Below are 13,417 nucleotides of genomic sequence, written 5' to 3'. Positions count from 1 at the left end.
TGTGTGTGTGTGTGTGTGTGTGTGTGTGTGCGTGCGTGCGTGCGTGCGTGCGTGCGTGCGTGCGTGCGTGCGTGCGTGCGTGCGTGCGTGCGTGCGTGCGTGCGTGCGTTAAAAATACATACTAGACTACTCTCTCTCTCTCTCTCAGGTCAGTTGGCAGTCAGGGCTACTGTAAACATCCTTGACTGGAAGCTGATGCCAGTTCCTAAGGCTTTCAGTCGGATGTTTGCAGCAGCCGACTGCTGGTACCATCGCCACGCTGCTTCCTCCTGACCCACGGTGCCTTACCACCGGACTGACCTGGAATCTGGAACAGACGGCTGAACAAACAAAGAGGAAAACCTTTCTAGGAATCTTTTCTCCAACTATTCCTCTCAACTCCTCCTCCAGTCCAAATTAACTGCATCCGTAGTTCACGCAAACATACATTTAAAAGAAAAGTGAGAAAAGTAGTCCAGAATCTGCAGGAGAGGTGAAGTAAAGCGGATGAGGGAAAGTAAGAAGGATGGAGATGTGATCAGGTTCAAGGTTTCCTGATTGTTACATCTTAAGAACGGGTACAAAAGACTACAATTATTGTAGCAGCAATGCTAATAAACGAGAACAACCATGAGGAAATAAAAATGGAATAATGAAAGAATAGCAGCAGTAACATATCCATTCAGGTCATCTGGTTAAAATGAGAGAGGACTTCATCCCCCTGAGAGACAGAGAGAGAGAGAGAGAGAGAGAGAGAGAAAGAGTAATGGAGAAGAGGAGAAGAAAAGATGTGAAGGAGAGGAGATGAGGACAGGAGAGTCAGATCAGTGTTGGTTCTGTTCAGATCTGAGGATGTTGTGGGCGGAACCAAATGTAGAGGTAAGGAAGGAACTCGTCTAATATTACACACACACCCACTAGACACACACATACACAAAAAGCAGTACACACTTTAAAACGCACGCACACACTCCCTCTCTTTCTCTCTCTCATACATTTAGCAAAGGGCCCCCTTGAGATCTTTCTCACATTTAACCCTTATTCAGCACTCCAGGGAAAATCCAGCCTAGAACAGGATCCATTGAGGCTGTTAATGTTAGTAATCATAATAAATGCATTTAACACTAAGACTTATGACACATTAAGCATCGATGTTTTAGTGCCAGTGAATAACAATTTTTCTAGCAGGATATTGGGAAACATAAAGAGCTTTCGTAAGAAACATCCAGCACCATGCACTGTGTTTAAAACCAGGGACTCTTTCTCATCTCTTTCATAACAAAGTCATATACATACCGATACCGTACATATAGTGCATTTGTAGGATTTGTGTACCATTTCGCCTCTAGTGGCTCCAATTGGATGGTGTATCTTCATAAATTAACCATCTTTGAGCACACTAGGGGATAACCTTTGACCTCTGAGTCCCAGGAAGTGTAAACATCCTACACTCTCGGCGTCCACCCCCTGGTGGCTGGGAGTGGGACTGTTTGCGCTGCCTGGCTTGGAAAACTCATCTGAAAATAGAAATTGACAGTAACTAAGTATTTCAGATAACATTACTGTACTTTGTGGTTCTTGAATCACTCTAGTGATAATAAATGTACTTAAGGAGGGTAAACAGCCTGTAGTAACCCTGTATTATGCCCTACATATTCAACTCCATTGTATTTCTGTTGCTCTTACTTGTTGCTTTTGGAGAGGGTAAACTATTTAATGACACATTTGCATTTTAAACTAGGCTAAATGCAAAAGAGGAAAGAATTGCCGAAATTTGAAAATACTCTAATAACTCTGAAAACATTACTGTTTCACTATGGCGATGCGCGTTGGGAACGCACACCCATCCGGTTATGCAATAACCGTTGTACCCTTTGTCAGAGTACTTAGTGCAGTATCTACTCATTATCATGGTACCTGGAGGCCACTATGAAATCATATTTATGGCAACAAGGATCTCCATATATGGACATAAAGAAACAGACAGACAGAGATTTATAGATAGTTCTGCAAGTCTGCTGATCCAACCGGCTTCCCACTCAGCACTGTACCGACTTGGTCCCTCTGCGATACACACGCCAACGTTTGATCTGTTCTCAAGATATGCGGGGGACAGACAGAGATGTTGAGCTTTTATAGATAGATGAATATAGAGTGAAAATCATCTATGCTGCAAGAGACCTTTCTTAAGGTAGAGGTTGGGGTGGCGGCATTGGCTCAGGAGGTAGAGCGTCCGCTTGTGCATTGAAAGGTTCCTGATTTCATCCCCCCTCTGGGTTAGTGTCGAAGTGTGAATGTAATACACATTGCAAAGCGCTGTATAAATGCACCATGTACCAGTTTGTTTTGTGTGATAGTTAAATGTGTTGGTGGTTTCAAAATAAGAGATGCAAAAACAAGTGGTCTAACAAAGTAATCAACAGTATCATACGTAAACCATAACTACTGCTACACAGTAAAATCTTCACTTTTGTACACTCAGTTACAAATGGATAAATGAACTCTGATGATTTTACTGTGTAGTACCACTACTTCTGCTTTCAACTCAGAGCTTGAGTTCATAATCTGTCATTAGTTCTGATTTAGTGAACGGTTTGTGTACAGTACTTATCCCGACGTCACTGGCAGTGGAAATGGCCCCAGAATGCTGCGGGACACAGGCGGAGGAGAATGCTCCTTGCTTGGAACAGGATATAGGGAGCGGCTTGTTCCTATTGGCCAGTTTGTCTGACCCAACAACCTCGGTCATGGCTTTCCCACTGGGCCAAGAGGGAAGGACCACCCGTCTGATAATACACACAGATTTGTACTCGGAACCACACACCCCCAAAATATGCACATTGCAAGGCACACTCATGTCTCTCTCTCTCTCTATCTCTCACACACACACACACACACACACACACACACACACATTCAGGGAATGGACAAACAGGAAGTGAGGGTAAAAATGATAACATTAACTCATCTTAGAAGGCTTTACTCTGAACTAACTTTAATAGTAACGGAAATGTATGCGTGTGTGTGCTAGTCTAGGATCAGAGTCCATCAGTTCCCTCTCTCCTATGCCCTAGAATAAAGATACCACGTACAGGACAGTGACGTGATGTTGTAAACTACAGTAGCCTGTAGTGTAATGGGGCCGTGACATTACAGGCTTAATTTATAGTTTGTCACACACTACTTTATCAGCAAGTGTCGCTTAACATGAATCCCATATTTTCAAATGGAAGTGTCTTCCATACACTTCTGTCAGTCGAAAATACATCATTTTAGTCACGGGAAAGGGTGAGTGCAGGGGTGGAGCTTCCGGTTGCGAGGCAAAATTACACCAAGTGCTGAGTTGAACTTTGCCTTATTTGATGCCTTGGCATGTAAAGCAAAGCAAAGTTTGTTGTTTACCCAGGGTGTCGGACTAAGCACGAAGCTTGTTTCCAGCCGGACCCTGCATGGAAGCCTTGCTCAAGGGCTATTCAGCGGTGATTCATGATTGATGTGATGAATTGGGGAATCGAACTAGGGACCTTCCGGTATCAAGGCCGCCCCTCTAACCACTAGGCCACCGCTGCCTCTCCTCTGCCATTGTGCATATGTGACCATACCCTAGTCTCGCGTAGCCAGACAACTATTCCACAATCTCTGAATGCCATATAGAGTCTGGAACTACAACTCCCAAAATCCGAGAGAGGAAGCTGGCACTTCCGTTCACGAAAATATATTTTAAAATATCTTTACACTTTACTTTTTAATTTCCATTTCTGCTAAGCAGCAAGCTATGTATACTTAGATGATTTGTATTTATATTAGGATAAATTTGCGCGACTGTAAAGACGAAACGGAAATGGAGAGGAGGCTCCACATCCGGTTTATATTTTAATCATGATCAGAGCTTCCGAGTCCCAGACTGTATGCCGGAAACATTTGAAAATTGTGGGAGGCAACAGTCTGGTAACGCGAGACTAACCATACCCTAAAGTCAGGCTTTAATGTGACAGTGGCATGGTTTTGCGAATCAAACGTCCCTCGAGTTTGAAGCACTTCCGCTAGATGACGTTGAGTTGTGACATCGCTCACTGTATAATGAAAAACTAAGGATAGACTGGACTCCAAATAGTATTTCATTGTGAAAGCATTGATATGGATGGTATTGGAAGAGTTTGTGGTATGTCCTGCTTACATGACTGAATTCCCACAAGCAGCAGGAGAGGGAAGAGAATTCCATTTATTTGTCGGCCGTCAGCGCCAGAACAGTTGTTATGTAAGAATGTTCTAAACAAGCTGACTGACCTAATGCTTCAACCTCCTCAGTCTGTGGTGTGTGTGTGTGTGTGTGTGTGTGTGTGTGTGTGTGTGTGTGTGTGTGTGTGTGTGTGTGTGTGTGTGTGTGTACTTTTGGCATGTTAAGTGGCAGCAGGAGGAAAGACGCACAGAGGAAGCAGCACAATCTGAGGGCATTGTGCGAGTGCTTTGTGAACTATAAATATATGTGTGTATACAATTAAGGCAATATATGTACACATACTGTACTATGTGTGTGAGCATTTATGTGAGAAAGAGATAGAGTGTGTGTGTGTGTTCTATGTATGTCAGAAAATACATGTTGCACTATCCTACTGCCGTCTTTCATATGGGTTGTCGAGAGCACTGGTTCTCAAACTAGGACTGGCCCCAAACGTCCAATGGTTAATTTGTTACATTGTTGTTTGGATGTTAATTAAAAACTTTGGACGTTCGTGTATCTATTTAATTTGTTTTCTGGCTCGTGACTCGCATAGCTCTCATTCTGCTTTTTCTAGCCATCCGGTTTAGAGAGGATACGGAAAGGATACGGAAATGTGCATGAATGCACTTCTCTGGGAATGTAACGGATAAGCACCGGTCATGGAGCGGCTGCTGTGACCGTATGCTGCCATCATAGTAGCATGACGTCACTCACCCCCAAATAAATGTAAACGAAGGTTTGAATGTTTGTTCAAAAGTTCCACCAAAGGTTAAAACCCTGATAAATGGCTTCAGGGCCAGCCCTACCGTATCTTAAAGAGTGCTCAAATGTATGCATTTGACAGATGAATGCATGCATTCCACAGGTGAATGCACATTGTGCGCATTCCATAGCTGAATGCATGTACTCCACAGGTGAATGCACACATTCCACAGCTGAATGCACACATTCCACAGGTGAATGCAGACCTGGCTGGAACAACAGATAACAGTAGTCACTCACAACCAATTGTCCCAGCAACTAGGCACCCTGGACAAAGTATGGACCCTTCTCACAGGAGACATTTTGATGGTTAAACGCAGATGAAGGTGATAATTGTGGCCGTGTCTCATTTAGATGTTTCTGTGTGCCACCATGAAGTGCGTCCTATTACCCTATTACCCACGTGGGGGGGGGGGGGGCACTGGTTTTGGTTCTCTCAATGGCCTGCGTATGTGCAATTTCATTAACAGGTGTAAACCATTCCATCCACCATTGGCAGCTCGCTCTCAGCTCTGGAGCACCTCACAAGCTTTGACGCCTCGCTGTTGCCGCACCTGCCTTGTCTACAAGGGATTAAAACCAGTATGCATGAGTTTTGTGTTTACCTGTCAAAATGACAGCTATGAAAAGGTGTCGTAAAGGACCACTTCACTCGTTCATGTTCATGTAATGGGTCCTCACTAATACTCATTGTAAGATGGTACCAGTTATGTCTACTTGCTCCGTCTCTCAGAGGAAGGTAAGTTATTCTTCCCATTATAGGATTGTAACGTTTAAATTGGAAGTTAGAAAATGGGTGAAGTGCTCCTTCAAGGATTTGCTGTTTATTTAGGCTCTCAGAGAGGGCAGGCGATTACAGAACAGTCTCTGTGTGGTGTCTCATTGTGGTGGCCTCTCTTGGGAGTCGATATGGTTCTATAACAACATGATTGTAAGGCCAGCATGATCCTATCCGTTATAGGCCTCGCTGGATGTTCCTCTCAGTTCATTCCCACAGTACTTCCATCTGAAATTCTATCTGAAATAATAAGTCTTTGTTTTTTTCTGTTAACTTAGTAGTGTAGCATGAAAACTATTTCAGAGAACCTGTAGTTCTCTCTCAAGTACAACTTTTAACTTTAATATTAAGCAAATTGTAATTGTAAAAAGGATTTTCAATATACTCCAGAAATATTAGTGAATGCCTCTGTTAAATTAATGATTTTCAGTTATAAATATCAAGACTAAGTAAGAGGATAACTTAAAGTTAAGAAAGAAAATGAGAACAAATCTTGAGAACGTTCTTTTCTGGAATTCATTCATACATTTACTTTCTTCCAAGTTGGGAAGAAAGTATTACTTATGACTGCGAAGAACCAACAAAAGGCAGAAATTACTACTAGAAGTGCTATAGTTTTAAGCTGCTTTGTAAAGCGACTTTGGGTACTAAGAAAAGCGCTATATAACTCTGATGTATTATTATAGTTTGAAATGTTGCACCAATTGACCAATTGTGTTTATCTTTCAAACACTAGAGGGCGCGTTCCCTCAATTAATAAAACCTTTCCTGGGAACCTTGTTAAATGACACTGGATATTGTTGACTAAATGTATTTACCAGAACTTGATATTTCCAATCAATTACTCTTAGGAATGGGCTAAAGAATGCAATAGAATCTGTAAGTATAAGTACTTTCAATGGATGCATCGGTATGCAATATTTTTCAGTGACTAAAATAAAGACAACATGCCCTGCCTCATCATGAACACATACAGGAGACAGACATTAGTGTGCAAATTATGTAATGGCCACTAGATGACAGCATAGCATCACAATATCTGGATCTGTAACCCTTGCAGGAATGTTCATCAGATCAGATTAGAAAGATAAGCTTTTATTGATCCCAGAGAGAAATGAAGGTGTCCTAGCAGCAACAGCAGTAAGAATGGAACAATAACTTAAGGTAAATATAAGCAAGAGTCAAGAACCAAATCAAGACAAATACGAATAAATAAAAATAGATGTGTTTAAAATGTCTTCCATGTATATCTTGTTCAGACATTCAATTACTTCAATAAACTGATTCTTGAAGCACTTCAATTGTCCTACCCTTCTTTTAAAATCAGCTTTGTATGTTGATTTGTGCCTGCTACACTTGTGTATAGTTAGTGTGTGTGTGTGTGTGTGTGTGTGTGTGTGTGTGTGTGTGTGTGTGTGTGTGTGTGTGTGTGTGTGTGTGTGTGTGTGTGTGTGTGTGTGTGTGTGTGTATATATATATATATATATCCTGGGCTCAAGAGCTCAAAACTTTTAATCATTGGAATCACTTTGATATCCTATATGCGATCATAGATTCTCAGCAAACATTATGTCAATAAGGAATATAAGTTTGATTAATAAAGTAATATATTAACCCGCCCCCCCCATAGGGATTAAACATTTTGAACTCTTGGGCCCCGGGGAATGTACAGTCTCGCTTCCCGTCTACCTTTCTCTCCCTCTCCTTGCAGCAGGTTTTCTGGTCAGGATGGAACTGGACACAGAGTCCTCTTGAACTTCCCCTTTCTTGTCACTACATCAGGAAAGCAGAAGTGGCCTTTCTGTCACAGCTGTCGTTTCTACCACAAGCACAGAAACCTGGGAGTTCCCCCGAAACCAAAACATGGCAACAGTTTCGGCCTGGCAGCAAAATTGACAATATGTTCCACACACGTGTATAATTAAATTGAATTGATGCTACAAATGAGAGCAGAACACCCAAAACCCTCAACGGCATCCCCCCAGCAAAATGGTGGAACAGTTTAAAAACCTAGGCCCTATTTGACTTTTCGGCAATTCGAACATCTACAAGCTCACAATGCGCCACGGTGTGAGTTGTAGATCTGCTAAAAGAAATGTGTCAAATCTCTCTCTTATGGTTGTCCCTGGCACAAAATCATTTCATTTGGGGTCCACAGCCAAATGCATATGAATTTGGGGGTCCTTGACATGACAATGTTTGAGAACCCCTGCCTCACACAGGCCTGTCATGCTGACCATGACCACTCAGTAACATAATACCCCACTGTTAAAGTTGTTTAACAGTGTATATACCAAAGTATATACCAAATACCAAATTATACTGCATAAACTATAAACATACAAATCCAAACAAATGAAATATACAGTGCAACAGTTAATCAAACTAATCGATCAAATCGATTTTCAAAAACAGCAAAACTAGCAGATCTATAAGCTTAGCGTTGTGAGGATGTCTTTTTTTATACAATAGGGTTTATGTGGTTAATCAGACTTATCAATTTAGTCGCGCTCCCAAAAACTGAGACAAGACCCGGTCACAATAGCTCTGGCAATTGAGCTTAGCTCTACTGGAACGGTGGGTTGTGCAACTTGTGTGTCAGGTTGCCGAGTGGGAGAGCGGGGTTCGATCGCAGCTCGGTGTGAAACACTACATTAGCATTAGACACCTGGAGTGGGCTTGGGCCTCAGTTGAATATAAACCTTGGTTCAGGGGTCAAGTAGGTAAGGTTAGGCTTAAACACTAACTAGAGAAGTAGCCTAAATGCAGTACGTGGAGGCTTGAAAGCAAAGCAAATTCATAGAAAAGTATTAGACCATTAATTGTTGTTGCCAGATGGTGTCATTTGCATAATTTATGTGCAGTTAATGAACTACTAACAACATTATCTATATTTAGCACATTGCTATTTGTCTGGCTCAATCTGTGTGAAGAAAAAAGAAACAGGGTTTTATAATTGAAAATTAGAATCACAGAAAGCGAACACTAAATGTTCTTGTGAAAAAGAAATCAAAACTCATTAAACAGTGTGAATAAAGATCAAATACAGACTAATGGGAATGGGGAAAATGTGATAACGAAATAATATTGGCAGGAAGTGTGCACGCTTCTGAGAGAGAAATGTTAACACTGTTGTATTTTTAACATTCAAAGTCTTCAAGGTTCCAGTCCTGGAATCTTTTTTGGTGCTAAGCATTAGGCTTGTGCTACTTCTACACGTCTGATGAATAACATTGCTTAAATGTAAAATAACTCATCTGTATTATTTGACCTTTCTGATAGCAATCATTGCTTTATATGAACTGGTGAACTGGGTAGGTCAATTTGGGCACCCTGAAACATTTGCTTTAAGCTATTTTGGTGCACATCAAAACCCTGAGAATTACTTTGACTCTGAAAGCATGAAAAAGGGACCTATGTTAAAGCATGCATTACCACTGTACTTCAATGAATGTGTGTGTATACACAGTAAAATCCTCTGTGTTAAATCATTCATTTGTAACTCTGAGAGTGTACAAATGTAACCAAATGGACCCGTATGGGTCCATTTGGTTACATTTGTACACGCTCAGAGTTAAATTAACTCTGATTTTACTGTGTACTGAAACACTTTTAAACTGCTGGCTAGATCAACTCATCAGCAGCTTGTCTGTCTGCAAAAAAGGCCAAATTGCAAATTGGGACACAGGAAAACGACATGACCTTGGTCTACTTAGCTATTGGTAGCGTGGCCTCTAGACATCCCACATTTCAACCACTTAAACCCTCTATACTATTCTTAGTAAAACAGACCTGAGTTGCGACTGTACCGCTTTTCTGTCTAGCCTACACCAAATCTCTTTGTCAAAAATAGCCGATCTTAGGACACATGAGCTTGTAGATCGGCTATTTTTGGCAAATGTTCCCCCCTAAATAGGGATGCTGGGGTTCAAGTTTACTGTAGTAGCACATTTCTACTAACATAACAAAAGTCATTTTGAGGGGTCGAGTTCTGTTTTCTTCCCTGACTGTGATACATTGGATGTTAGCTAAAACCTTTTATGAGATACTCAAGGCATGGTTATCTAAGTCAAAGTGGCCACATTTCATGGAAAAATAAAATTCTGAAATTCTGCCAACAGCCTAAGGTGGCTGATCTTTCATGAAGTCTAAGTCCGAGTACATGCAGAGGTGAGGAGGTGTGTGTGTGTGCGTGTGCGTGTGCACACACTGAAAAGTTGCAAACGTTCTTGCAAAGTGAAAAAGCCGCTTTGTTTAATACCTCAACAATCAAACAGTCCTGCAGAGCGTCAAGCTGAGAGGAAGAGGAAGAGGAGAGGACACAGCACGCTGAGACACCATCTGTTGTTGGGCAAGAAAAGCAAAAAATGCAGGATTAGAGAGAGTAGAACGCACGCGCGCGCGCGCACACACACACACACACACACACACACACACACACACACACACACACACACGCGCTTGTTTATCGTGCATATACTGTTGGGACACAAACAATAACATGAACAGCTTGCACATAAATGAATGCGCACCAGAAGAAGGCCATAAGCTTAAACGGCTAGTAAACAAATATGCGTTAGCAGGCTATAATTACCACTTGCATCTAAAGCAGGTACAAACATTCACATCAACCTGTTGGCCGTTGAGCACTATTAGGCCACAATACATGTCACTTCGTTTTATTTCTCTTACAAAGGTTTACACATCATACAACTACATTCATTACCGTGTGCGTCCATTAGACCAGCTGTAGAATAATAAACAGGTGGTAATGTGTATCACTGTGTGTGTGTGTGTGTCAACTGTAGAGAAGAAGCTCGAAGTCCGCGCAGGTGTAGTTTGAGCCCCGCACCCTCTCTTGCAAATGAAAACATCCGGGTTGTCTCTCTCTCTCTCTTTCACTCTCTCTCTCTCTCTCTCTCTCTCTCTCTCTCTCTCTCTCTCTCTCTCTCTCTCTCTCTCTCTCTCACACACACACACACACACACACACACACACACACACACACACATTTACCTAAATGTTGTTCTTCTCCTGTGTGGACAATATAATGACTTTACAAAAGACACAGGCGGATGGTGAATGTGAATTATCAGTGATGATGGTGAGGTCACATTGCAATTCAGTACCATTGTGCTGACAGGCCGACTTTGCTGATTTAGCTCTTCTGGTTTCTTTTTTTTTTTTTTTACCCTATTTTCTATGTGACCCAGAAATCAAAGTCGTTTGTATTGATTTTGGCATTATCATGTCAGTGTTTTTCTGTTTCTGATTCCTTTGATGTGTGTCTAACACAGATGGGGGTGGTTAGAGAATAGATTAAAAATAAATAAATTAAAAGACATGTTACTTTGTTCTTGTTGCTGAGTCTCTGCAAAAACAGGGGGGGGGGGTCTATATTGAAAGGAGTAAAGTGAACTTCAGCTACTACTTCTTGAAAGTAAAACTTCAGCCTAATATTTAATTAGTAATGAATTAAGAAAATGCACAGCAGATTTTACAAGGCCCATGACAGCATTTACATCAAACATAATCCCACCATGCTGCCATCCAGATTAGTCTTTCATTAACCACAACATTTTTTAATCTTAATACATTCTGCACGACCAGCCAAATTAGATTTACTTACACAATTGAAAAATAGGCTTTAAGACAAAACCCAAACAAATAGGCCTACATCAGTGGCGGTGGATCTTTCCCCAGGTAGTGCTTCACCAAAAATGAAGCCAACATGTCATATGTTATCACACTAGTTTATTTTGATAAATATAAATGAAAATGCTTTTATTTGTATTTAGGCCCTGCCCTAATTAATTTGTGAAGGACAAGATTATACAGTAGGCCAGAGGTCTTCAACAGGGGGTCCGGGACCCCTAGGGGGTCCTCAGAGTTACTACAGGGGGTCCGCCAAATCTTTGTGTGATAGGATTTTTTAATTTACCTTAACCACTTGAACCCTAGCCTCCCTTTTCTGAGGAGAACTTTAGCCAACAATAGCAGATCGGCTATTTTTGGCAAAGAGGCTATAGGTGTAGAGGGAAAAAAGAGCAGACCACGTAAACAAAAACTGTTGAATCTGAAAAAAAAATGTTTACAATATAGAGGGGGTCCCTGCTTCATCTCTCTCTCAGCTAGGGGGTCCTTGGCCTGAAAACGTTGAAGGCCCCTGCAGTAGGCTACTACACCTTGTTGTATTTATCCATTTCCATTTAACTGCAATAGCACCAGACACAAACCTGGTACTCCCGCGGGCTGGGGCGGCACCTGTCAGCAGGGAGTGTTGGGCGGAAGGCGTAGGACGAAGGCTCTACGTCCTCCCGGTGGGGGCTCCTCACTGGCAGGTGAGTCAGTATAGGACACAACAGCAGTGACAGTACAGAGCAACGTGTGTGGGGAGGAATCGATTGGCATAACGACTAAATTGGGGGGAGGGGTGTTTTTTGTTTTATAAGTTATGACTATAATTTTACTATCTACTGTAGTGTACGTATAGCATTTTGGTATGAAAACCTGCATTAATCGAGGAGAATCAACGAGTATGTGAAAAAATAACCAATTTTTGCCGCTTTCTTAGGTAATATATGACAATTTGGCCAGTGTTTGACCAATTTTTGACGTAGTGCTGTATTTTATCGGTTTCAAAAAGGCATTTGACTTGAGTTGTGATGATGAAGATGCTCAAGGCTTATGGTGTCCCTCCCAACCTAGTCTGTGCCATAGGGACCATGTACAGGGGTACAAGAGCCATGGTTATTATCCCAGACGACAACAGCAACAAGCTTGAAATCCTGTTGCAAGAGGACACCCTCGCCCCCTTTCTCTTCATTATAGTGCTGAGTAATGCACAATAGGCAAGCCATCAATGGAGCATGAACTCTGCCTCACTATTACACCTACAGAGACAACTCCCCGCTGTCCTAATGGACCTAGACTAAGTGGATGACATCAGCCTGCTATCTGACCATGTGGAGCAGGCACAGGAGCTCTTGAAGCAGAGTGTGCCAAGGTTTGTCTGTGGGCTAAATGCCAAGAAAACCGAGGTTATCACCTACCGCAGTGGTTCTCAAACTTTTCAGGCCACGACCCTCCAAAATAATCATATTTGAACTGGGGACCCCCCACCCCGATAAGCCCTTGGAATAGTAGTTGAGGCATTACATCTTGTTTAATCTCTCAAGACAAATTCAGCTGTACTGTAGATAGCCTAATTTTATTTTGTCCCTTTCTTAGGTAATATTTGGCCAGTGTTTAACAAATTTTATCGTGTACTTTGTTGATTACTTTTGACGCAGTAATGGTCTTATTTCTTTCTTCATTTTAGAGGTATTAAAAAGGTCTTAAAAGCCCTTAAATTGTCACGTTATAAATGTATACACTTATACTGTATGTTGGTTTCTTTACTGTTGAGTAAAGGGACCCCCACCACCACTGACCACGGACCTACAACATGGTCCCGGACCATACACCTCTAACGACAACAGGACTAGGCACTGCGCTGAGTGTGTGTAACAAAGCTGTCAATGTTGTCACTGTGATGTGCTCGTGTTTGTCAGGTACACTATATAAGGCTTAAGCCAACATCATTAGCACATCCATCCAATAACAGTGCCTCAAAGCACATCTGAGTGATAAGCTTAAAGTAACGGTGAGAGAGAGGTGTCTGTGGAAAGTTTAAG

Source organism: Gymnoscopelus microlampas, assembly GCF_963454915.1.
Source record: "Gymnoscopelus microlampas genome assembly, chromosome: 13".
In the NCBI taxonomy this organism is placed as follows: Eukaryota; Metazoa; Chordata; class Actinopteri; order Myctophiformes; family Myctophidae; genus Gymnoscopelus; species Gymnoscopelus microlampas.
Note: the sequence above shows the minus strand (reverse complement) of the source record.